Genomic DNA, 26203 nt, shown 5'->3' with positions numbered 1-26203 from the left:
CCCCGGCCCCGCCCCTACCACACCTGACTGGGCTTTGGCCTTGCCCATGCCCCTCCTGCTCCCTAACTCACCTGAGCTGAGCAGCCCGGCCTGCCATCCAGGACAGATGATGATGAGGGTCTGGACACTCCTGCCTGCTCCCTCTCCCTCCAAGCACAGAGCCCCATCCTCAGTAGGGAAAGCACATCTAGGGCAGTGCAGTGAGTCACAGGGACCTCCTTGAACATGCTCCCTCCAGAAGGAGTTCTCAGTTGCAACAGCAGGACCCACTTGAGCTTGTGTGAGCAGAAGTGACTTTGACAAGACACAGTGGAGGTGTCATAGAAGGTGCCAGAAGGTCAGAGCACGGGGCTGGAGGCTTTGGAGAAGGTCATTGTGCACAAAGCACACCTCAGGGTCTTCCAGGAGTGATGGCTGCCTCAGGCACTGTGCCAGCCCCAGCCCACATATCCAGCACATTCAGCCTCTGCGATGGAGGGGCCCTGCTCAGTGGAGACGAGGGAGAGAGCCCTGGTGACCTCGGAGAGGCACTGCCATTGGATCCTCGGTTTCCTCACCTGTGAAGTGGGGTGGCAGCCGACCTTTCATGGTGGTGTCAGACAAGTTCGCTCAGGCTGCACCTGGAGTGCCCTGCACCTTCTCAGAGATCAACAGCTACTAGCTCTAATGAAGAGGAATCACGGGAGGAGAGATGGGGCTGGGTCCTGGATCCCCAACTGGCTGGCTGAATGCCGTGGGACAAGATGGAGGGGAGAAAGGCATTCCAGAGGAACAGTGGAGTCAGAGCGAGTAGGGCATGCCTGGTAGGAGATCAGAGTGGGCAGAGGCGAAGGGCCCCAGGGGGCTCTCAGTGGGGTGACATCAGCAGGAACAGCTCACTGTGATGAGCACTTACCGGGCCTCTGTTCTCCTCTTGAGCTATCTCCTTGAATCCTCCCCACAACTCCTTGGGGGAGGCGCAATTATTGTCTTCGTTTCACTGATGAGGAAACTGAGGCTCAAAGAGACTTGCCCCCTCTGTGCCCTGCAGAGTGGCAGAGCCGGGATTTGAACCCAGTGCCTCTTAGACCCCATGGGGCCTGCCTGAGAAGGGCTCCCCCATGCTGAGGGAGGGACCTCTTTTCCCTAAAGTTCTGAGAACTTTTGTTCCTGATGCCCAGAGAGACCTCACTCTGCGGGGGGTAGGCTGGTCCTTGGTACTGGGAGAGCCCACAGCGCCCACGGCTGGCCATTCCCCGGCCACCCTACCCAGCCCCAGGCAGACGGAGTGGCCCTGTCCCTTTAGTTCAGTGATGGCTGGAGGCCAGAAGGGTTCAGGCCCCCGGGAGGCCAGGACCCCTGAGCCCGAGGAGGCCGCAGTGCAGGACAGTGGTTTGGAATGATCCCAAGTCAGAGAAACAGGGGTCCTAGTCCCTACTCAGCCTCTTTCTAGCTGGTGACGCAGGTGAGGCTCTCAGCCTCAGTTTCCCCATCTGTACAATGAGGAAATAACTTGGCCTCCTGATGGGCTGTTGGGAGACTTCCCTGAGGAATGGATTGTGCATCTCTAGCCTGGTGCCTGGAGCGTGTTAAGAGCCCCCTGCCAGGCTGTCACAGTGGTCCTCCAGGGCGCAGGGTCTGGGAAGTCCCTCCTCAAGTTCCCTTCTTGCTGCCCTGCTCCCGGGAACATTCAGCATTGTTTGAGGAGGAGCTGAAGAAGATCCAGGACCACACTGTGTTGCAGGTGACGGAGGCTCAGTGCTGGAAGCAGAGCTGAACATGCTCCATGCCACCGTGCAGGGCTGTGCTGTGACCCCCTGTGAGCCCGCCACACTAAAGGCTCCTCCTGTGTGGATCAAGCTTGTGTGGTTTATTCACTTTTTCCTTCATTCACCCAGTCATTCCTTCACTCATTCCCTCACTCACTCACTCCTGCACTCATGTACTCATTCATGCATTCGTTCATTGTTTCACTCACTCATTCAGCCAATACACTCTGGTCCCTGCCATGGGCCGAGCACTGTAACCACACCAGTGAGTATGACACGACGTGGTCCCTGCCCACCTGGAGCTCACATCCACTGTGTGACCTGAAAGAGGGCTGTCCCTCATGTTAGCAGGGTTGATGAGCACCAGGAATCCACTTCTGAAAGTAGAGGCCACCCATGCAAAGAGAAGAGCGGAGAAAACCCATGCTTGGCACTTCATGGACAAAAAAATAATTAAAAGTTAAGAAAAATAAAGATATCCTATATTTAACAAAATGTGGGTTCTAATGACAATTGTGCACTCATTCCTACAACCAATGTGAAGTAATCCAGAGAGGACTGGGTATTTGTAACACATTTTTCTGGCCAATAATAGCATTTCAGTAAACATGTTCCAGGGCCTCACGATTTTTCTAAGGCCTCTGTGATCCTCCAACACTTAAATCTTTCTCCTTGGGAGCCTCTGTCCTGTCACCTTCCTTGTCAATGGCTCTTCCACTGTGCGGGGGCCTACCCTGCACGGCCACACTCGTCAATGAGTCTCCACGTTGTTTGGACAGGCTGCCCGCGTTCCTCCCTCAGCCTCAAGAGCTCCTGTTTCTTTGGCAAGGTTGGTGTTTTCACTGGGTGATCACCTGGCATCCTTCTTTGCAGTGGTTTGCATCTTCCCACGCTGTGTCTCCTCTGACATCTCCGGGAGGCAGGCCTTTTGTCCCCATCTTACAGGTGAGGAAGCTCAAGTCCAGAAGGCTGGACGACCTGCTCCAAGTCACAGCCAGCGTGGAGCCTCGGCAGGGTTTGGGCCAAAAGCAGACAAGGATGTAGGGCAAGTGGTTTGTTTGCAGGTGAGGGAGGAGGCCCGAGGAGGCCAAGGGGAAGGAAGCCTGGAGGAGGAGAGCCAGTGCGGGGCCTGAGGAGGGAGCACTGAGGTGAGCATCCCTCCTAGTCCTGTTGGGAGACGAGATCCCAACTGGACTGGCTCTGTCCCCGTGCGTGGAGGGTATACCCCGGGTCATGAAGGCTTCTGTGCTACAGGCTGGCACAGGCTTGCAGGAGAGGAAGCTCCCGGTGCAGGAGAGAGCCCTCAGGCAGAGAGTGGATGCAGGTGCTCCAGGGGGACACTGTGGGCCTGCTGGGGACTGGCTCCCAGGGACTGCGGGGACTCAAGTGGGCTGAGGGAACTGAAGGGCAGCAGCAGCAATGTCTGCAGCGGGGGTCTGCACACATGTCCCACACTTATGCCCCCAGAAAGGCTGCTCTGCATGGCATTTCTCCTCCCAGATGCGTAGTTGGCCCAAACCGCACCTCCACTCCACACGCCCAATTCCTTTCCACTCGTCTCAGGTTACTAGAAATTCAGAATATTTTATTTGGTGTTGGAGCCCAGAGACTTTTGTTTGTCCTGCCCATGTTCTAACATTGCTGGCTTTTTAAAGATCTCAGGGCTTTGACTCCAAAACAGCAAGATGCTGAGGATCCCAGAGAGCTTTCTGGAAGCAAGACTTTATGCTTTGCAATACTGCCATCCCACGAGCTCTTCTCAAAATCACTCCAGGACACAGACTCACAATCTTGGGTCCTCAGATTGCTGAAAGGATGCGCCTTCAGAAAGTGATTGGCGTGGGGCGGCAGGACACACCGAATGGTGGAGTGAGGCATTCAGCCAATCCTCTTCCCGGAAGCCACGATCACACCGGACGCGCTGTCAGAAAACAACCTCTGGGAAGAGACCAGAGACATACAACCAACTGAGGAGCATTTGAAGCTGAGGGAAGAACAGTAAGAGTTGTGGTGTTTTTCCCCAGGGCAGCTCCCATCCCCACCCCCTCAGTGTGACAGCCCTGTGAGCGGCACAAGCCTGAAGGGGGGTGGCTTCACTGTCAGAAGTTGCCCACTTGATGTCTCCATGGGTGGGCAAAGCCCAGCCCCTAAGCATTTCTGGAAACAGTAGCCATCTCAGTGGCAAGCTGACGTGAAAGGTCAACTTTGCAGCCGCCTGAGGTTGGATCTAGAACAGAGCAGCGAATCAGCCAGGAAGGTAAGACGGACAACCACACAATGAGACAGACACAGCGGCCTTGATGGGCTGCACATAACCCCAGGGGGTCTGAAAGGTTGTGTACTTGTGCAGGCCTGTTCCCAATCAGGAGAGACCAGGAAGATGGGCATTGTGGGGATGCTTAGAGACCTGCCACCAGCCTAGGCCCTGCCCCCAGGGGTTGCTGCCTCCCAGGAAGTCCAAGTTGACTGAGGGGACAATGCCCAGCCCTGTCGATCGTCCCCGTCCACTCTGGGGCTCCCATGGAGAGAGGCCTTTCCACCTGCAAACTTCTCCCTAGGTCCTCTTCAGACGCTGAAACGAGGTGCTCTCAGAGCAGAGAAGATGGTGAGCAGTGAGGAGAGGCTCCTGAGGAGTCGGCCCTCCTGGGGAAGGAAGCAAATGAGCTGGGAGGGTGGAGTGGTCCCTGCTTGCTCTGGCCTCAGCCCCCTCAGTGTACATCTCCCTCCTGGAGGGGACAGGAGCCCAGGGAACCCAGGAGAGCACCCCTGGTCCCCGAAGAGCAACACTCCCAAGGAGGAGGATCTGAGCTCAACATAGGATGAGCCCAGGTAGGAAGGGAGCCTTTCGCCACCAGGACAATCGAGTCAAGGTCAGCGTGCTCCTGCAGGGATGATCTCCCTGCCTGTTCTATATGTCCCTGTGGACCAATGACAGCTTAAGGATTGGCTCTGACCAGCAGACGAAGCACAAGTGACAGGACGACACTTCCCAGATTCTACCTCCGAGGCTATCATTCTCACTCACTCTCTTGTGTTCCCTCTACCCTCTCCCATTGCTCCCCTCTCTCAGTCTGTCTGACCCCTGGACCTTGGGACATACATGGATGTCCTGAGCTCCCCTATGCAGATGCCCACACAGAAGAAACCAAGGGAGTCCCCTGGCCAACAGACAGAAAGGAGCCGGGCTCTCAGTGAAGCTGATCCTGACCGAGCCCACAGGCGTTAGCTTGACAGCACATCTCATCCTGGTTCAGACTCAGTGGAGGCCACAGCCCCAACCTGGAAGAAGCGATGAGCAGAGGCTCCAGCTCAGTTGTGCAGGATTCCTCGTCCACAGAGATGGAGAGAGAGCGAATATTTGTGGTTTCATGATGCAGGGTGGGGAGCAGTGTTGTCAGAGAGGAGGAGACACCTCACACCATCTCCCAGTTCCCGGGTCTGGCCTGCCCCCTCCCTTCTCTCCCCTCCACGCTCTCTGCAGCCACAGTGCCCACCTCTCTAACCTCCTCTGGCCAAACTCACTTCTGCCTGGGTGTCTCCACACCAGCAGTGCCTTCTCCCTGGCACGCTGATCACAGGTGAGTGAAGCGCTGGGTCCTCATGTCATTCCGGTCACAGCAAATGTCACCTCTGTCAGGCCTTTCAGACCCTCCTACCCAGTGAGACCCCAGCCCTCCCTGCAGGACACTCTTTATTTTCATTCCAGTTCATGCTCTTCTCTTTCACGTGTCTCTGACTTTGTGCTTTTGTCCATCTGCCTCCAGACTGAGCTCCTGGTGGGCAGGGACCACTGGGTAGATTTCAGCACCACCCTTGGGCCCACCAGGGCTCCTGGCCCAGGGTGAGGGCTTGGCACGTAGCTGCTGAATGAACAAAATGGGGCATCTTGGATCCCTCCTTCCTGCTTTTGCTCCACTCAGATGGTGAAGAGGAACACTAGTAATAGGAAGTGCAAGTGGGTCCTGAGGCAGGCGGAGGGTCAGCATGACTTCTGCATGACTCCTCCTTTCTCCAATTGCTCCAGCAAAGCTCAGTGGGCACCACTGACACAGGAGGCTGCCACCTGATGGCCGTCACAGGAACTGCAGCCTCAGGCAGGGACAGCACAGCACCAGGCACCATATATTTCTTGTGGAGAAATGCCTATCCACATGCATTGCCCATTTTTCATTGTGCTATTTGTATTTTATTGTTGAGAGGGGAGAATGTATTATATGTTCTCAATAGTAGACCCTTATCAGATATGTAAAGATCTGTAAGCATATTCTCCCCTTTTGTGAGTCGTCTTTTCACTTTCTTGATCGTATCTTTCAACGCACTCAAGTTTTACTTTTGATGAAGTTGAATTGATCTGTTTTCCCTTTGGTTGCTTATGTGTTGGGTGCCATAATTACAAAAACATTGCCTAATCCAGGGCCATGTTTTCTTCCAAGAGTTTTATAGTTTTAGGTCTTACATTTACATCTTTGATGGTAAGAAGATGTAACATTTTTGTATATGGTGTTAGGTAGGGGTTCACCTTTATTATTTCACATGTGGATCTCCAGTTGTCCCAGCACTACTTGTTGAAAGATTATTCCTTCCTCATTGTCTTGGCATCTCAAATAATTCTAGAATCTGTGGTTGTTGCAGGTGGTGTGACTTACAGTGCCTTAGAATTTGTTCTTTACACGAAGGTTGCTTTTCTCTGGCCTTGTGGACTTTCACCCACTGCATATGTAGACTGATCATTAGCGAAATACTCATATCACGTATTTTGACTAGTCTTACTTTGTTTGTGGTGGGTATGTAAGTCCACTTCCTGTTACTCCCTGATGGCTGGTACACCACATTGCACCATTGTTCTGGCCTGGATAATCGCTGTATCCTTCTAACTGGTTTCTCTGTCTCTATATTTGACCCACAATCTATCCCCAATGCACCAATTGGAGTGACCCTTTAAAACCAGATGTCACACCCTGACATTGTGAAATCTCTCAAAGGGCTCTCCATTTCTCTCAGGGGGAAAGTTCAAGTCCTTATGATGGACCTCAAGCCCCATACAGTTGGTCCCTCACTCTCTCTGACATCATCTTTGGCCAGTAATCCCCTGTACCTCTGCCCTCCATTATGCTCCTGGTACATACCAGGCACTCTCCCACCTGTAGATTTGCACTCTATGTTCCTTCCACTTGGAATCCTCTTCCACATGATGACTTCATGCCTCATCTTCTTCACTATCTTTAATTCTGTGTTCAAATGTCATCTTGGTGAGGCTGTATTGACCATGTCATTTAAAATATAAACTATCCTCTTGTCCTGACACTCCCTATCCAACTTGTTCCCCTTTCATTTTTCCCCTTAGCACTAATACCCTATAAAATAATATATAACGATAAGAATCAGTGTTCAATCAGGACACGGAAACCAACCAATAGATTGAGCAGGGACAGTTTATATAATGAACAATTAACCATAAACCTTTAAAGGGAACTATAGAGAATAGCCCAGAATTACAGCAGAGTAGTTAAGAAAGAAACAAATTTGGGAGAGGACCCCCTCGCCAAGGCTGCCTTCAGGCCTTGATGGAGAAGGAATGATTGCAGCACAGGGATGGTGGAGAAGATTGTCATGTTTCCCAAGGCCAGTACCGGTCCCTGGTCAGGGCAGAGCTCAGCAGGTAGGGAACAGCAGGCTGAGACTGGCAAACAGGAAAGCCCTGTCTCCTCCCAGGGGCAGGTAGGCTGAGGCTGGGATGCCAACTGGATTCACTGGGATTCCACTTGCAGGGGTGCCACTCATTCTCCTTATTAAGCCATCCAAGGGGATCCACTGAATCCACTGTGGATCACCCAATGTGGTTGAGTCCCTGTAGACACCCCTGAATTGTGACACTGCTGGTTGTACTGCAGGAGAAAGAAAAAGAAAAGAATGGAAGCACCCTGGAATTAGGAAGGAAGGCCCTTTGTCCTAAACCTTCTCTGACAAAGCTTAACCCCTGCCAGGTGCAAAAGAGAAATGTCTACTGTGTGCAGCTCCATTATTGCAGAACAGACAATAGAGGCAAATACTCTGATGTTGTTACACAGGGGCAATCCATTGATAACTGGCACCATAATTCCCTTATTATTTTGTTTATCTATTCCATGCTTTTACTTCCAACTTGCCTCTATTGCTTTATTTGAAGTAAGATTTTGAAGACAGCATATGGTTGTATCAAGGTTTCTAAAAAAAGGTATTTTGACCCCCCAAAATGCCATTATTAGATCAAAACAACACAAGAATTAAAAGTACAAAGTAGCTATACTATCAGTATATGCCTTAAGTAAATAGTTTACTGTCAAATTCCTCTTATATAAGAAAGCACCATGCAGTTTCATTTTAATGATGTTAGCCTCAATAATCTAGTATAATAATAAACTCCTTTGTAATGAGTAACTATATACAATGAAGTTACAATAATTTACAATTTACGTCTGTGACATGACCCAACTACTCTCTACAAGCACCACTGAAATCTTGATTGATGCTTGGCTACCTTGTTCTACTAGAACTAACGGGAATATTTCACTGCCAACAAATTCTGTTTACCTGCTGTGTAGTTTATAAGGGTTGAATTCTTCTCTACTTGAAAATCACCATTTTCATATCTCCATATGGATACCTGTTTATCGGCAGATAGCTTTGCAGCCAGTATAGTTTTTTTCAGGAGAGTCTTATATAAGAAGTCATAAAAAATGAGTATAAATAACTTACACTTAGGCAATTTTTCTTTTTCTTTTTTTTTCCCTGCTTGGAAAGATTTGCCCTGAGCTAACATCTGTTGCCAATCTGCCTCTCTTCTTTCTCCCTTCCCAAAGCCCCAGTACATAGTTCTATATTCTACGTGTAAATCCTTCTAGTTCTTCTACATGAGCCACCGCCACAGCATAGTCAATGAGAGACGAGTGGTGTGGTTCATGCCTGGGAACTGAACCTGGGATGCCGAAGCGGAGGGTGCCAATCTTTAACCGCTGGGCCATCAGGGGTTGCTCCAGGAAATTTTTCCAGAAAAAAATTGGAATCAAGATGTATGCTTTATTTCTAAAAATTTCATAACATACTTTAAAACATGAAATGCTCAACATGTTTAAAAGCACTTTACCACTCAGTTTACCTTAACAAAGATATAGCAAACATTTTGAGAAATGTACTTTCAACAGGAAAGTCCAATTGTAGCTTTGTGCTTTTGTAGACCACTCCCAATAACGTGGCTTAAAAAATATAACTGTAAGATTCTCTCAAGAAAATGTATTTCATTTCTATAAAAATCGTTCTTTACAGTGTCTCAATGTTTGTTTCGTAGTGAGCTTCTCAATGTTCTTTAGGCTTAACAATATAGTAGAATCAAGCTCCTATAATCTAGCTTTTAATTCCACAATCCGGAAAGCTCTATCTCAAGGTCATCAATGACCTCTTAAGTCACCGAATAATATTATTCCCATTTCATAAGTGTGAATACTAGGTTTTAAAGAAGTCAAGTTCATGCCCAATATTGTTTAGCTAGTAAGAGGCAGAGCCTAGATATGACTGACTCCTGCTGTCTGATTCTAAAATACATAAGCATAACCTCTAGATATACAGCCAAACATAACACTCTGTATTCTTGCAACAGAATAAATGCATTTGCTTTTTCCTTAATGTCTGTAACACGGTTCTTAACTATTCCAATACATTGGTTTCTCCCTTTCTGTAAATGAGAGTGTTCTTCAAAGTACCTTCCTTCCTCTCTGCTCTTCTCTATACATTCCCTCCACTCCCAGTGCTTGAATTCATTTAACAAGCATTTATTTTATTGAGTCCATACAATTCCAGACCCCATGGAAAAACAATGAAAAAAACCCAGTCCCTGGCCTTGAAGGATTTACAGACTACTAGGGGAGAAAGCCCTATAAGCAAGTCCAATACTATTTTCCAAAAAAAAAAAAACAAGTTTGAATCTGCACAAACACAGAAGGCTATCTATGCCACACAGCACGGGTTTTCAAGCCTTTTCTGAGGAGGACTAAAGTTTTTTAAGAAATAGCGTTTAACATTTCCAAAAGAGCACGCAAGACCTAGAACTTCCCTGATCCACTGTCCCATTCCCACTACAAGCCATGTTTTTTCTAAGACTCTTAAGAACATCGTTTGAAAACCACTATATTCTAACATCTTAATAGTTTTGCCTTTCATGCCTAGGTCTTTAATCTACTTGGAATGGATTTTTGTGTACGGAGTAAAGTAGGGTTCCAATTTGAATTTTTTCCATACTGATATCTAATAGTCCCAGGACCACTTGAAGAAACGCCCCTCCTTTGCCCTCTGCTCTGTAAGAGCACTTCTATTAAAAGAAATCAAGTTTCTGGATACACGTGGAATTGGATTTGGGTTCTCTACTGTTTTCCACTGGTCTAACACTGTGCTAATACCAAAGTGCTTTAGTTACTATAGCTTTATATATAATACATCAGGATATCTCATAGATCAAGTCTTCTCACCTTGACCTGCTGCTTAAAAAATATCTTGGCTATTCTTAGTCCTTTGTATTTCCATATGTATTTTAGAAAACACACGTAATTTTGAGCTCTGTAATTTCCTGGCAAACTGGTAAAATACCCACAAAACAAATCTAGATCAGTGGTTCTCGACCGGGGCAATTTTAACACCCCCACCTCCCACCGCAGGGACATTCAGCAACGTCTGGAAACATTTTTGGTTGTCACAAAGAGGGGGGTAGGTACTACTGGCCTCTAGTGGGTTGAGGCCTGGGAGATGCTGCTAAGCATCCCACAGTGCACAAGACAGCTGCCACAACAAAGAATTATCCCATTCAAATTTTAATAGTGCCACTTTTGAGAAACCCTGACCCAAATAAATCAAGGGGCAAATTTGCATGGGCCCATTAAAGGCCAGGGAACGTCTACCAAAAACAATAATTTAGTTTTAGAAAAACCAAACTGCCCTGTGCCAAATGAGATTTACCCCAATTCATTAAAAAAAAAATCACATTATTTGCATATACCAAAAGGCTTATCTTCCTGTTCTCTATAGCAGGGACATTTGCAGGAAGCTTATTGGAGGGGTTAAGTCTTTAAAATACAAAGTTATAAAAAAACAAGACATAGCCAGAAGGTATTAAAAAAAAAACTCATAGAAATCAGTAAGAAACAACCCAATAGAAATATGGGCAATCTGAATAGACAATTCACTAAAAGGAATATTCAAATGACCAATAAACATATATAAAGATTCTCAACCTCATTAGTCACCAGAGAAATACCAATTCAAACTCATGAGTACACCATCCATGCACCAGAATGGCTAAAATTGTAGAAGACTGGACATATCAAGTGTTAACAAGAATGCTGAACAACGTAATTCCCATATACTACTGGATGTAGTGAAGGGGTTGCATAAACTGGTTCAACCACTTTGGAAAATGTTGGCAGTCTCTACTATAGCTGAACATATCCATACACTATGCCCAGCAATGCCATTCCTAGGGATATAGCCAACAGAAAATACTTACCTATTTGCAAAAGAATGAACAAGAATGTTCATAAAAGCATTAAAAGCCTAAAGGAGAAACCATCCAAATGTCTAATAACTGCAGAACGGATTAATAAACTGTGATATGTTCATAGAAGGAAATAATATACCACAACAAGAACTACTACTATATGCAACAACACAAATGAATCCCCAAATACAATGTTAAGCAAAAGTACGCAGACTCAAGAGTACAGATATCACTCCATTTCTATAAAGAGGCAAAACTCATCAATGATGACAGAAAGGAGGAGAGCAAATACCTGTGCAGAGAAAGGACAGTGACTAGAAAAGAGCATGAGAAGGGGCTGTAGGGTGTTGGGAATGTCCTATTTTTATCTAGGTGGTAGATACACGAGTGTGTTTACTTTTTGAAAATTCATCAAGCTATACACTTAGGATTTGTATGCTTTTCTGTATTTAGCTTATATCTTATTAAAGAATTCGCTTAAAAATATAAAGAATACAACCCTGATTTACCGCATCTGATGCTTCAAGAGACTATTCTAAACAGCCCTAACCCAAGATGATGTTAAAATGCAAGTTGTGTATATATTGACAACTGATTTTTTACCAAGGCACAAAGGCAATGCAGTGGATAAAGGATAGCCGTTTCAATAAATGGTGCTGAACAATGAGATATCCATAGGCAAAATAAATGAACTTGGATCCATACCTCACACAATATACCAAAAATAACTCGAAATGGATTTTAGACCTAACGGTAAAACCTAAAACTATATTTGATAGAAAAACACTTGTATTCAAAATATACAAAGAACTCTCAAAACTTAACAATAAGAAAAAAAAACAGGCAAAAGATTCGAACAGACATTTTATCAGAGAAGATATACAGATGGCTAATAAGCACACGAAAAGATGCTCAACATCATAAGTTATCAGGGAATGCTGATTAAAACCACAATGAGATACCACACTACATGCCTATTAGAATGGCTGACAAGACTGACCATACCAAGTGTAAACAAAGGTGTACAGAAATGGGAACTCTTGGACACTGCTGGTGGGAATGTAAAATGGTATAATGTATAAACACTTTGGGAAACAGTTTGGAAGTTTCTTAAAGAGTTAAACATAAGTGATCCACTCACTCCACTCTTAGGTATTTGCCCATAAAAAGGAAAGCACATGTCCATAACAAAGACTTACATACAAATGTTCATAGCAGCTTTATTCATAATAGCCCAAAACTAGAAACAACTCACATATACATCAACACGTGACTGGATAAACAATTTGTAGTATATCCACAGAACAGAACATTACTCCGCAACAGGAACAAACTGTTGATACACACAACATGGGTGAATTTCAAAAGAATTATGTTAAGTGACAGAAGCTAGACAAAATCAGTGTACAAATGTCTGATTCCATTTATATAAACTCTCGAAAATGCAAACTAATCTATAGTGATAGAAAGCAAATCAGTGGTTGTTTGGGAGAGTAAGTCACAGAGGGGTGGGAAGGAGGGATAACAAAGGTGCATGAGAAAACTTTGAAGGTAATGGATATGTTCACTATCTTGACACTGACTTAAAGTTTTCATGGAGGTACACCTTATGGTGGAGGTCATAACTTATCAAAGCATACCATTTAAATAAATGCAGTTTGTTTTCTGAAGTATATTTCAATAAATCTTTTCTAAAAATAATACAGGTTGTATATAAATATTGTAAACCAGAGTTCTTATAATTAGCTCAAAATCAACTCCATTCATTCACACAACAAATATTTACCTAGCACCTACTATATGCCAAGCACTCTGCTAGGTTCCAGGGTTACAATGGTAAGCAAACTGACATGGTTCCTGACCTCATGGAGAACACAGTCTGCTAGGGGAAGCAGAGATTATTAAAAGATGCACACAGACACATGGATAATAAAAACTTCACAGACAATTGCTGTGAAGGAGACAAACACAGTGAGATGACACAAAATAACAGGGAAACCAAATCTGATCTAACGGAAAGGTGAGTATGGCTCCCTCAAGGAAGCGACATTTAAGCGACACCTAATGGAAGAGGAGGATAACAAGTTGAAGATGTAACTTTCCTCAGAAGAGACACTAACACAAGCAAAGGCTCTGAGGAAGAAGAAAGCATGACCCTTTGAAGGAATGGAAAGAAAGTCAAAAGGGCTAAGGGTCAAAACAGTGTAGACAACACTATTGGTCACCTCTCCAGTAACTATTCCATCTCCTCTTCCTCACTCCTAACAGAATCACACTTGGGTTCCAGCAACCACCCTCCTCCACACATAGTCATGTGCTTTAGAGGAAGATGACTCCATCTTGATTTTAGGAAGTAGATAATGTTGAGACTTAAGTCAGTCATGGCCACCTCTTTTCTCCCTGTCAGTGATTAGTTAAAGAATGGCATGAGTGAAAGCAGGAAAAGAAGTTATTGCATGCTCTAAACAAGAGATGGTAGTTTGGACCAGGGAGTTGTCAATGGAGATAGAGATTTGCACGGAGAGATAAGGTAGAGCAACGTGTACAGGATGTCTCCTAGGTTTCTGGCTTAGGCAAATAACGATCAATCTTTTCCATATAGTCAAAGCCAGAGAAATATTTTTTAAAAATGAATAGTCTTATGTTATTCTTAATATATTTCTCTTAAATAAACCTAATTAGAACTACTCAAGGATCATACCTAAAACATATCTCATCCTCATGCAGGATACTGGCTTCAGAAGTTCATGCAAACTTATCAAGAATGAATGAGGCTAACTAGATTTTGTCTTACAATACAAATCAATGTTTTCTAAAATTCTAACCTATAATTAACAATCCTGCCTACAAATAACAGCAATTTCTGAATATCATTTATTTTGCCTTGCCTGCTTCAAAAAATGATTTAAGCTAGCAAAATGTCCAAATCAATTAAAAGCCAAGCCAAGAATAAAGTAGTCCAAGGATTTCTGACCACTCTTGTGTTATCTAAAAATAATTCTAGAGAAATTAGACGGAGGTATCTAATTAATTATGCTCATCCAATTTATCAAATTAGGTCTCATAACAACAGTAATGAAGGTTCCTATTACAGATACAACAGACCCAGGCAAAAATATAACCTACCTTGACAAGTTGATGAAGTGCCATTTCTTTCAGAAGGTGGTATACTTGGACTGTTGAAATGACGTGAAGTTCCTCGGTCCTCGCCATCGTTTGTAAAATTCTTTGAATGGCACGTACAACGACGTGACAATGGTACTTCAGCTTTTTTGCTTAAGCTTTCATCCGCTGGCTTCCCTAAAAGTGAAAGAACCTCTATTTATAATATTTCTAATTCAAAAAACATTAATCATCCTCTGCAGCTACAGTGAGCAACCACTCGAATTTGCCCTGGATTGGGAGGTTTCCCAGGCTGTAAGATTTTCAGTGCTAAACCTGGGAAAGTACCTGGCAAATCTGGACAAGTTGGTCTCACCCTATCTGTAGCATGAAATTAGGACAGGAGAGAAACACTTATGATGTCAGAGACATTTACAGAGAAATTATCATCAATTTGCATAATTTACAAAAAGATAATAGTCAAAGATTAATAATGTAATAAAGGCACAACCACTTGAGTATTCGTTTATATTGAGACATTAAAATATCAAGCAGGGAGGATTAAAAGAAAGACCAAAAGTATATTCTTAGTTACTGCTATTTCTTTAAATGAATCATTCTGGATGAAAAGTACTTTATTATATTTTTTTCAAGTCCCAATAATCAAGCTGAATATATCAACCAAATACTCACCACGAAGAAGAGACTGTTGCCACGCTAAAGCAGCACAAAGTAAGACTAAGCTGTTCCCACTTTCTGTAGGGCTCTCCAACAAACAATGCTGCTTACTTTTTAATCCTCGGACAATCTATTGACACAAAAACAATAAAAAAAAAATCAGTAAACAATTTACTTCATTAAGGTCTGTCTCCATCACAAGTACAAACACAACAAGTAAGGTTGTACTTGAGGGAACATAGCAATAGCAGAAGGGAGAATTAGTATTTAGTTCAATCTAGACCTTATTCCTTTATCTTTCTCCCTAAAATTATGTTGGACTTAAAAACATATGGGCATAAAAGAAATGAACAAAGCTATTTGTGCCTTAATGATGCAAGCACCGTCATTTCTGTAAAACTAGAGTACACTAATATCTTGGATGAAAATTTAATGGAGGATTCTGTTAGGGGGAGTGTAAATCACTACAACCACTTTGGACAGAAATTAACAATTTCTAGCAAAGTTGAAGATATCCAACACTAGGAAGTCCAGTCCTATGTATATATCCAAAACCTTTCCCACAGGAACATAAGGAAACATGCATAAGAAAGTTCAGAGCAACATTGTTTAGAATTGCAAAAGAATGTAAACAACTTAAATGTCTGTCGAAAGGAAAATGGATAAAAAATTCTGGTATATTCATACAATGGAATACTACACAGCAATTAAAATAGATTAACAATCAATAAGGCTACTTCTTAAAAATAATGTTAAGCAACTAAAAACACTTCTGAACAAATATAGGTACAGTATCATATCATTGCACAAAGTTTAAAAACAGGTAAAGTAATGCTCTATATTGTTTACGGATACATACATATGTAACAAAAGTATAACAACACGTCTAGGAAAGAAAAAGAATAAATTCAGCATAATAGCAATGTTACTTGCAAACAAGGTATAAAGTAAATATGGCAAAATATTAAGATTGAACAACTCTGGAAAGTTTGCTTACTCATTTGTCTATTAATTTTCTATATGATTGAAACATCTCAAAAGATATGGTGAGAAATATAGTATTCTGTGTAAAAGACAGTAAATACTTTGTAGAAGGTAGTAATTCCGTAAAGTAAATAGAAGTGCCAAATGAGCTGAGAATAGTTTTCAGAATATTCTCCTTTGCCTCCTAACCATATACAGTTTATAGTGATCAGGATTATTTTTCGAAAGGTGACATGTTCTTCCATGAACCCAGCAAATATTTTCAATCCATTTACTATCTGAGAAAATGAATGTAGTCACAGATTCAGTATACGTTATTAATTATCAGCATCTTTATCTTAATGAAGACTTAACTGCTGAAAGATACTTGCAGAATTCATTATAGCAAGCTATGATGGACAAGCTTTACAAGGAAAGTTCATCTTCACCCCACCAACTGTACATTCAGACCATATTGAAGAGTCACGCTTTCTTGTTTACTTAGATTCCTAACTGCAGCAGAAACGAAAATCAAGGCTGAAACAATGCCATTCAAAGAAAACCAGATACCCAACTAGACTAGGACAGAAGTCTAGAAATAAAAAGGGGATTCCTAAATGTATCAACAAAACAAATGCAAGTAAAAGAATTTCCTAGTCTTAACCATCACACTGGTTGAGAACATGTCTCGGAATCTGACAAATCCGGATCTGTATCCCTACTCTGCCAAAGCTGTGGACCAGGAGGTAGAAGTACGAGTTCTAGATCAGGTTCCCACAACTCAGATGTGTTTCCTTGATCATGTCTTCACTTCTCTAGACTAAGATCCTTATCTGTAATAATCCCTAATTGAAAAACTGTTGTAAGGGAGAAAATGCCTTGGCACACAGTAGGTGCTTGATAATTCTGATTTAAAGGTCAGAAGGGTATAATGAAAAGAAGATGGGCTTTGGAGTAAAGCAAGCCTAAGTGTGAGTCCCACTGTGTGAATCACTGAACCTCAGTCTGTTTCTTCATCTGTGCAATGGAGATGAGATTATCCACCTGATAGAGTTTTGACGAAAATTAGCCAGGCATTGAGTTAAGAATTAAGTAAGGTAATGGATAGAACTTGCCTAAACTCCAGTACTTGACACAGAGGAGGTGATCTACTTTAATCCCCACCTCTTCTAAACCACCTATGCTTAAACTAGGATCCAGAGACGCAAGTCTGAGACTGTGATCTCTTGCCATTGCGTGCAGAAGTCTTGGTACATGACTGCGTTTCTCTGAAGAGAAAGTCCATGGATTTCTCATTCCCAGAACTATATCCTAATAAAATAACTGAAAACAGAGGGGAGACTGATATGCACCGTTATTAACTGAGGACTTCCTTGCAATAGTGAAAAAAAACCGGCAAATTCGACCTGGGGATGGAGGGATGGTTAAAAGAGCAATTCAACAGCTTATGAAGGCAATTATACCCTGACCCCTAGCCTGTGTGTTCCAAAACAAGCTAAGAACCACTATTCTGAGGTATTTCCCAGTTCTAATATTCTGTGATTCTCTCTGTGCAACTCGAGAAGAGATTTGGTGGCCTCTAACCCCTTCACCGCAGCCAATAACGCAACGCCGGCTAGCTCCTCAGATACAGCCTAGAAATCCATCCTGCCCGCAGTCGCCGCAATCCCCCAGGGGATAAAGGACGAGCCTCGATCCGCCTCCCGCAGTCGCCCCCGCCGCCACGAGTCAGCGGGGACCGAGGGGGCCCGGGCCCTCTCACCGGGGGTCGGGACAGGCTCCCTCCGGCCTCCGCGTGCTCAGACCCCCGAGGCCCGGGACGCGGTCACCCCGACGGCCCGCACGGCGGCCAGGCGAGAGCAGAAGGCTCCCTTCGGGCAGGCTGCGCGCCGCCCCACGAGAGACAGGCTGGCCTGTTCTGAGGAAAACCGAGGCAGCGCTGCCTGGGCTCCGAGTCCCGGGAGAAAAGGAAATGGTATCCGCGAGCACACACGGCGGAGCCTGGCAGAGAGGAGAGGCCCCAAACCTCTCGCCTCCTCACCGGGCTGCCACTCCCGGGCCGAGCGCGGACTCCGGCGCCTCACCCGCTCCCTCCTCCGCTCTCTCCAGGCCGCGCGCCCGTGCGCTCCCGGACGAATTCCCGCCTCCCGCCCCCTCAACTCCCAGCACCCAATCACCCGCCAGAGCAGAAACCAAGCAACCAATCCCGGCGTGAGGTTAGGGGGCGGGAACCCTGGCCCCCGAGGGAAGCCTCCGCAATAAAAACCCGCGCAAAGTATTTCGTGGCCCGGAGGCGAAAGCTGGAAGAGCGAAGGATGCTCGCAGACCGCAGGGTTTAAAGGAAAAGTCTTCTCCGTTTTGAGATTTTGAAACCGGCGACTTAACCCGTGCATCCGTTCCCTTGGAAACTCGCAGTCTCATTCTTCAGGTCTGTAGACCAAGCGAAAGCAAACCCTTTGAAGCCTTGCCGGGTTCTTCCCAGAGCGCCCGTTAGCGCCGCTCAGCTCACGTTTCCGACCTTCACGGCGGCCTGGGTGTGGCACAGACGGAGGCGGGAACTGCCAGACGCCTGAGCCCGGCCAGGCGACAAGGCTGGTTGACGACTGGCCGCAGAACCTCAGGATGTTCCAGGCTTCCCCGGGTACCGAGTTCAACCAGAGCAACGCTCTAGAGCGCTCCCGCCCCGGTCACTTCTGCTCCATCAAGGCTCATCCGCCTTCTGTCCCTCCTAAAACCGGGTTGTTCTTCTTTGCCACGAAGAGCACTTCAGCTTCCTCGAAGGTAGGGAGTTAATCGTGATCTCTCCAAATTGTGATTTTGTCAATTTCTGAATAGCCTAAGCTTGGCTCCGATACTAGTGTCTCAAAAAAGTAAAACGTGAGACATTTTCTCAAGTTGGAGCAACTAGTGTGGGGAGAGGTTTGCTGCAGGGGGAGCAGCGGGAGGAGAGTGGATTTGTTTGCTTCCCTTTCAGTTTTACTGCATCTTCCCCAATTGCAAAATGTACAGTGCTAAAAATAAATTCTACCTTTTAATTTAGTAATCTCAGGCTCAAAAATTTACCCTAAAAGAGTAATCCAAAAGAAAGAAAAAGTAAAAATACCTAAATTGAGAACATTGCCTATTGTAATCCTGAAAAAAGTCATCAACCTCCCGGTCTAGTAATAGCACCCTATACGGTTATGATATATCAGTTTGATCATTATGAAGCCAATAAAATAATTATCAAAAGTAAACAACTTGCAAAAAAAATTTCATATAAAGTTAAATGAAAGAAAGCAGACTCCCTACTGGGTATTATGAATTCCACTATGTGAAAATATATGTGCATAAGCAAAGATGGAGGGAAAGTATAAAAAGTGTAACTTACTGTTAAAACAGTGGAATGAAGGATAATTTATCAATACTTAAAAATATCTTCAAATTTTTATTCTGCTTTTACAATTTTTTAAATATCAAATCGTTTATGTAACTGCTCCAGGGAAACTACTACGATTTTCCTCTGCTCAATTCCTAAGGCTCTCAACCGACTCTAGCCTTGTATGGCCATTTGACGTGTGTGGCGTTAACAGAAGTGGATACACGTAGGCTCTGGAGTCAGACAGTCCTGGATTCCAGTCCCTTGTACTGTTCCTTTCAGGTGAACAGTAGTGAAAGAAAACACAAAAAACTACAAGTTCATTTGATAAAGAATATGAATGTTTATAAACCAATATTCAAAATAGCTGCACACTTCTGTTTTCACTTGAATAAAAAGATCACATTATGACAAATGTTGTAACCTTAACTTAAAATACATGATTTCCTTCATTAAGTAGTAGATAATAACAACAATAAACAAACACATAGAGACAGAGATTGGATTGGTCGTTACCAGGGGGGAAGGGGCGAGGGAGGAGGGTGAAAGGGATAATTCGGTACATGTGTGTGGTGATGGGTTGTAATTAGTATTTTGGTGGTGAACATGATGTATTCTATGCGGAAATAGAAGTACAATGATGTACACCTGAAATTTTTACAATGTTCTAAACCAATGTTACTGCAATAAACAAAAAATTAAAAATAAAATAAAAAAATACATGAATATTAACATTTACTAATATAGTTACACATTTTGTTTACATCATCAACAAATGTGATGAAAACCAGCATGTTGTTATTTAAACACAGCAGGTTTTGACCAGCCTTTGAAAACTGATCCAAGAATGTGTGCTGCATTGAGTTAGAAACCATTTATTTCAACCTTTTCTGAACTCCTAGAGGTTTCCTACTCACATAAAATATTCCAAAGCCTCAGTTTAAAATAAAACAAAAGAACACAGGACCGCTGTATTTATTCTTAGAAGACTACAAAACTGCCTTTTTTAAAAATATGAAAATTCTTACAGTATTTTTTAAGTGTATGCTTTTATTTTTCACATCGAAATTACTTGATTGAACATTAAGCATCTGATATCTCAGGGAAGGCCAGCCCAGTATCCTGTTTTTCAGAGCTGACCGGGTGTTTCTGATGCAATCTATGGACCAGCAGAGACCCATTTGACTAAAGAAGAAATAATTAATCAAGTGTTCTCTAAACATTGCTGCATAATGGAATCAACTGGGGAATCTTAAAAAAAAATACTAATGCCTGACTCCCAACCGCAGACATTCTGATTTAATTGGCATGGGTTACAATTGGGGATCAAGAGTTTTAACAGCTCTCCAGGTGATTTTAATGTGCAGCAAAATTTGGAGCCACCACAATGATGCAAGACACAACAGTGATCTAAGTCACAATTAGCCACAAATGACAGATGCCTATACAGGAGAACTCACTTTTAAAGTTTCTCAAGTAGGAAATACTTTATAGTTTCTCTCTGTTTCTTAAGATCAAATTTATGCTTTTTCTGAAAGTTATAATGACTCTTTAATTAGTAGTCTTCAGAGGGGATTTATATTGTTAAACACTCAACAATTTTTTTCAACCATTAAGTTTAGGTTATTGTATATAATCACTGCTATACACTTATCTATTACGTGTAACAATACACTGAAATTACCTTCTAGGCATCACGGTATTAAGAACCATGCATAGTTTATTGACTGTTTGAAGCATTCTCCACAGAACCCCTGAATTCAATAGCTGGTTCATATTGGATGTTAATACTTCTGCATATGGTATAAGTTCACTGGCAGAGAGTAGAGTCAAGCGTTCTAGAATCTGTATCGTTTCCATATGTCTTACTGGGACAGCTGAAAATGCTAAAGGGGAAACTTAGCAGTCATAATCTAAATTCTATACAGCTTACCAAATAAGAAGTAACATTGCTCTCTCAGACTACAGGCCAAACAAATCAAGAAAATAATGTTGCTCTAAATGTAAAACTTTCAATCCTAGCCATAGTTTTGGCCATACTTAAAATAAGGACTTTAAGAAAAATTCATTTAGGTGTAGTTATTTCACAAAGAACAAAACCTATCTCATTTAAGAAATCACATTAGTGACCCAAAGACAAGGTTCATTTCCTTGGTGATTCAGAAAGATTTTAAAAATGGATTGAAATATGAAAATATACCCAAATATTGCCTTTGGTAGTCACATTCATTTGAAAGATTGGAATTTGTTGACCCTTTATAGGTTATAAGCACTCAGCAGATCGCTGTTATTCAATAATATCAATCCTGTGCTCTTCAATAGAACAGACACTAACCACATCTGGCTGTTGAGCACTTGAAATGTAGCTAGTCCAAAATGAGATGTGCAGTAAGTATAAAATATACACTGGATTCCTAAGAGTTAGTATGGAACAACAGTAAAATATCTCATTAATCGTTGTTTATATCGAGCACCTGATGAAATAATATATTAGATATATTGGGTTAAATAAAATAATTATTAAAATTAATTTTGCCTTTCTTTTTACTTGAATGTGGCTATAGAAAGTTTCAAATTATATGTTAAAATTATATGTGTGTCTTGCGTCTTATTTCTATTTGACAGTGGTGATCTAGAACACTATCCAGTAACCGCAAGTCCGTTGCTCTATTCCGTGGCACTTATTGCTGACTTCTTTCTATCGACCTTTCACACAACCTGTTCAGTGATATAACGTAGGACCTATGAGGTAACAGATACAAGCATATCAGAAATAAATGGTTAAAACTCCTTAAACTCAAAGAGAAATATTAAAATTATATTCACGAAAACGTTAGTATATCCCCAGGGAAATTCTGCATGATTTTAAGATTTCAATGAGCCTAACATCTCTTTGCACTACTAAAGGGGTAAAAGGAGTACCAATCTACTATACCTTCTTGGAGTTGTTTAGGAGAGTGGTTTTTGGCATTATTAGTCAGGAGCATTTCCCTTAACAGGGCGTGAGTCCCTGTGATGTTTTCTTCACAGATCCAATCTTTCACAATGCATAAATGCGAGTAGTTAGTTACAAGGAGACATAGTAAAGCAGAATGCGACCCTTAAAAATTTACAGAAAGTCAACTGGATTCTTCATTCTTAAACACAAAACTCATCTCTCTCCTCTCTCCCCCTCCCTTCTTCCTTTCACTATCAGCAATCCAAAGGAAGTTGCACTTCTTGTGCATGCATACTAGAGTTTGAGAACTTCTGTTAGGTAGTTCAGCCAGGGAATCTGCTTAGATAAAGATCCCCAAGTGATCTGATACAGGGAAGTTGGAAACTACTACTTTTATCAAAAGTTCTCAAGCTTTCTTCCACTCTATCCCAACATAAAAGTCTTTCATCAGGAAAAGTTGTTTGACATAGCCATAGTTCAAGAGTTGAGAGGGGGAGGAAAGAAAAAGATGAGAAAAGAATGTCCATTTGGGGGAGATCATATATGGTTTTAAAAAGGCCTCACTCAGAAATTCTGATGACTAGTGGTATAGTGATTTGCATGCTCTGCTGCAGTGGCCCCAGGTTTGCAGGTTCGGATCCCGGGCACAGACGCACACACCACTCATCAAGCCATGCTGTGGCAGCATTCCACATACAAAATAGAGGAAGATGGGCACAGAAGTTAGCTCAGGGCCAATTTTCCTCAAGCAAAAAAAAGAGAGGAAGGTTGGCAAAGGATGTTAGCTCATGGCCGGTCTTCCTCACCAAAACAATAAAAGAAATTCTGATAGGCTTCTATAGGAGAACATGTCATCTCCTCCAACCCAGTTGACAATCATTGCTATACATGGGTAAAATTCAAGTTGCTCACTTTAAATACCTAAAAGTTCTCAGGCACTTTATGCATATTTTCTCATTTCACCCTAACATTCCTACAAGGTAAGCAATATTGTCTCCATTCTACTGTACGGAAACAGGCTGAAAGACATTTATTAATATCCCAAAGTCACACAGCTAAGTATGTCAGCCAGTCGAAGCAGTACTGGTGATACCCACAAGAGGATGCAATTGTCTTCCTTCAAGAAGTGTTAAGGAAGCTCCAAAGGAATGGGAAAGCTTCCTTTTTGTAAATCAAATGCTTGTTTCTAACCTTTTGCTTATACCATGGTTTGACTATTCGTGACTATTACTGTGTAATATCAATAATGAGAAAGTAAATGATGATATTGTAAAAATGCCTATTTAGATATATGAGATACCACTATGCTAAGTGCTTGGCACATAAATACTTAATAAATATTTTTACTATATTACTAGTATCATTATCAGAGTTGTAAGTGTAGTAGTAATAACATTAGTAGCAACAATGGTACTTTAGATACAATCATCAACTTCTCATGCAACTTAAATCAAATCATACCAGTGCTTAGTCCCAGTAGGGATGGTATCTGCTTCCTTTCTCATAGAAACTGCTTAAAATTGATGTTTCTGTTTGAAAAGACACTGTAACAATCAAAAGTGGTATGATTTTAAAGTTCAAAAGTCTCAATGCACAAGTATGTGTACAGTGAAGACTATCCGAAGGCCGGTACCGCAGCATAGTGTTTAAGTGCGTGCGCTCTGCTGCTGGCGGCCTGGGTTCGGATCCCGGGTGCACATTGAGGCACCACTTCTCAGGCCGTGCTGTGGCGGCGTCCCACATAAAGTGGAGGAAGATGGGCATGGATGTTAGCTCAGGGCCAGTCTTCCTCAGCAAAAAGAGGAGGATTGGCATGAATGTTAGCTCACGGCTGATCATCCTCACAAAAAAACAAAACAAAACAAAAAAAATCCAAAAACAGTCATACAAGTGACTGCTTACAATAGTACAAATCAGTCTACATTTCATAATCTCTTCAATAAAACAGTTCCCAAATGCTGCCAAATACAACATAATTTCTTTGGAATTAGATTATGCAAAGATACGAGTAAATAAATGAAGACACCTGGCTGAAGATGACCAAAGAAGGTTCATGTTCCTCCTTGAAACCAACCACAACACAGAAAGAAAAAGAAAATTCCGACTTCAAGGAAACAAACAAAAAAACCCACACTCAAATGTTATTAAAAAAAAAGAAAATATTATAAAAAAATTAAATTTCAAAAATATCACTATTTCTATGGCAGTTTTACACTAAAACTATTATAGTAATTCTATGCTGTGGAATATTATAGAGCAATTAGAAACAATAAGGTAGATCCACATGTACTGACAAGAAAAGATTTCCAAGAAATATATTAAATCTCCAGACCAAAAGGAAAACGACAAGCACCCAGAAATCAACCCTGAAAGCACAGAAATGTATAACCTTAATGACAGAGAATTCAAAATAGCTATCACAAAAAAGCTCAATTAAATATAAGAAAACAGACAATTCAATGAAATCAGGATTTTTTTCACAAAAGAGATTGAAACTATAAAGAAAAATCCATCAGAAATCCTAGAGCAGTCAGTTAGTCTTCACGAAGTGCTTTCCGACATTTGATCAGTTTTAGAACAAGTAGCAGGGTTCTTCCTATCGCACACCCCCTCTTTTCCCAGAGTGTGTGTGGCATGAGGGTGGAGGCTGCACGTGCAAGCTGGTCATGGGAAATGTCACTTCAGCACTGGTTTCTGGGCAGAACTGCAAGATTTAGGGTGGAGTTATTTCCTTCTTTCCTCCTTGTCTTCTGGGGTGACTCCCTCCCCCCACAGTCCCCCAGGTGGGCTCAAGCACCCAGGATGGCAGCTATGGTGATGGGTGACCCGAGTTCACTTTTGGTTGGAGAGGCCTACAAAAGGCCAGCAGCAGCCTTTTGTAGCCACATTTCACAGGTGGCTCCTCAGAGAGTCTTTGGAACCGCAGCAGCACAGAACATCTGATTTCGCTTGTTTTAGTCTCAGAGAAACTGATGCATGTTGTTTTGCATGTAGGAGCATCAAAGGGAATTTGTCCTGCAGTTCTGAGTGTGCCCTGCCCTGCCTGGCTCTCGACTCTTCATTTTTCTTGCCACATCTGCGTCTGTGGGTGCCATCCACCTGTCTTTCTCAGCACCTGAAGCTCAACGAGAAGCGCACACTGGCCTTGCCTCCTTGGAGTCTTCAAGGGCGCCCTGCTCTATGATCACGTACTTTGGGGCATTAGCTCTAAGCAGCCTGTCCATGGTGGCTATCTGGCTGGTGGCTCACCCTGCCTGGATGCCAACCTGGTTTCCACCCTTCTCCTTGAGCGAGTAGTGGACACCCACCCCAGCCTGCAGCATCTCCTGCCTGGGCTCTGCCAGTGAGCCTGGGGACCACCACTGTGAGTTTTGCAGGAGAAAGAGAGGAAGAAGTCCAAGCTCATACCCAACTATGTCTGGCTGTTAGTCCCTTCCAACCTCTTCAGATACTTAACCTGGTCATTTACTGGGAAAGTAACAGGTTTAAAACATGATTCCAGGCCGATGCCCACACCAGGGAGCAGAAGAACAGAGTCTGTCCCCATTAGTCCTGTTACCAGAGGGGCAGGAGCTGGGCAGGGAGCAGGACAGAAGGAAAGACCAGTGCTGCTGCAGCTGCTGTACTTGTCCCTCATCCACGCGTACCAGGTTTCCAAATGAGCCTGTGGGGCCAGCACAGGCCACAGAGGAAAGGCTAGAGAGAAGCAAAATCCTTCTTGACTCTTCTTTTGGGTGCCCACTGGGCTCAGTGGAGGTCCAAATGCTTACCCCATTTCTAAGGAAGTGCTTTTGTGGGTCTTCAGCCCTCCCCCCAGCTGATGGTCTCTGTCCTCAAGCGCCGGACAGAGGTGATGGTGCTCTGAGCTGACAGCTTGTGACAGCCCTTCAGGCCTG

General features: G+C 43.3%; 1 long non-coding RNA gene across 2 annotated transcripts in view; it reads right to left on the bottom strand.

Annotated features, from left to right (window-relative positions):
• Positions 1 to 3027: 3027 nt before the first annotated feature.
• The window catches only part of LOC131402517 (uncharacterized), a 77313-nt gene continuing 54137 nt past the window's right edge, over positions 3028 to 26203 (bottom strand). Inside the window, exons 1-4 of one of the 2 annotated variants that reach the window (XR_009218736.1) lie at positions 18053 to 18118; positions 15064 to 15178; positions 14395 to 14568; positions 3028 to 3686 (exon numbers count right to left, since the gene is read on the bottom strand). This is a non-coding gene — a long non-coding RNA (uncharacterized LOC131402517). Of the gene's footprint in view, positions 3687 to 14394; positions 14569 to 15063; positions 15179 to 18052; positions 18119 to 26203 lie in introns of those variants that run through there. The other variant, XR_009218737.1, reaches the window with a different exon arrangement.

The sequence above is a fragment of the Diceros bicornis genome, unplaced genomic scaffold, assembly GCF_020826845.1.
Source record: "Diceros bicornis minor isolate mBicDic1 unplaced genomic scaffold, mDicBic1.mat.cur scaffold_122_ctg1, whole genome shotgun sequence".
Taxonomy (NCBI): Eukaryota; Metazoa; Chordata; class Mammalia; order Perissodactyla; family Rhinocerotidae; genus Diceros; species Diceros bicornis.
This window is presented reverse-complemented; position numbering and strand designations above follow the sequence as displayed.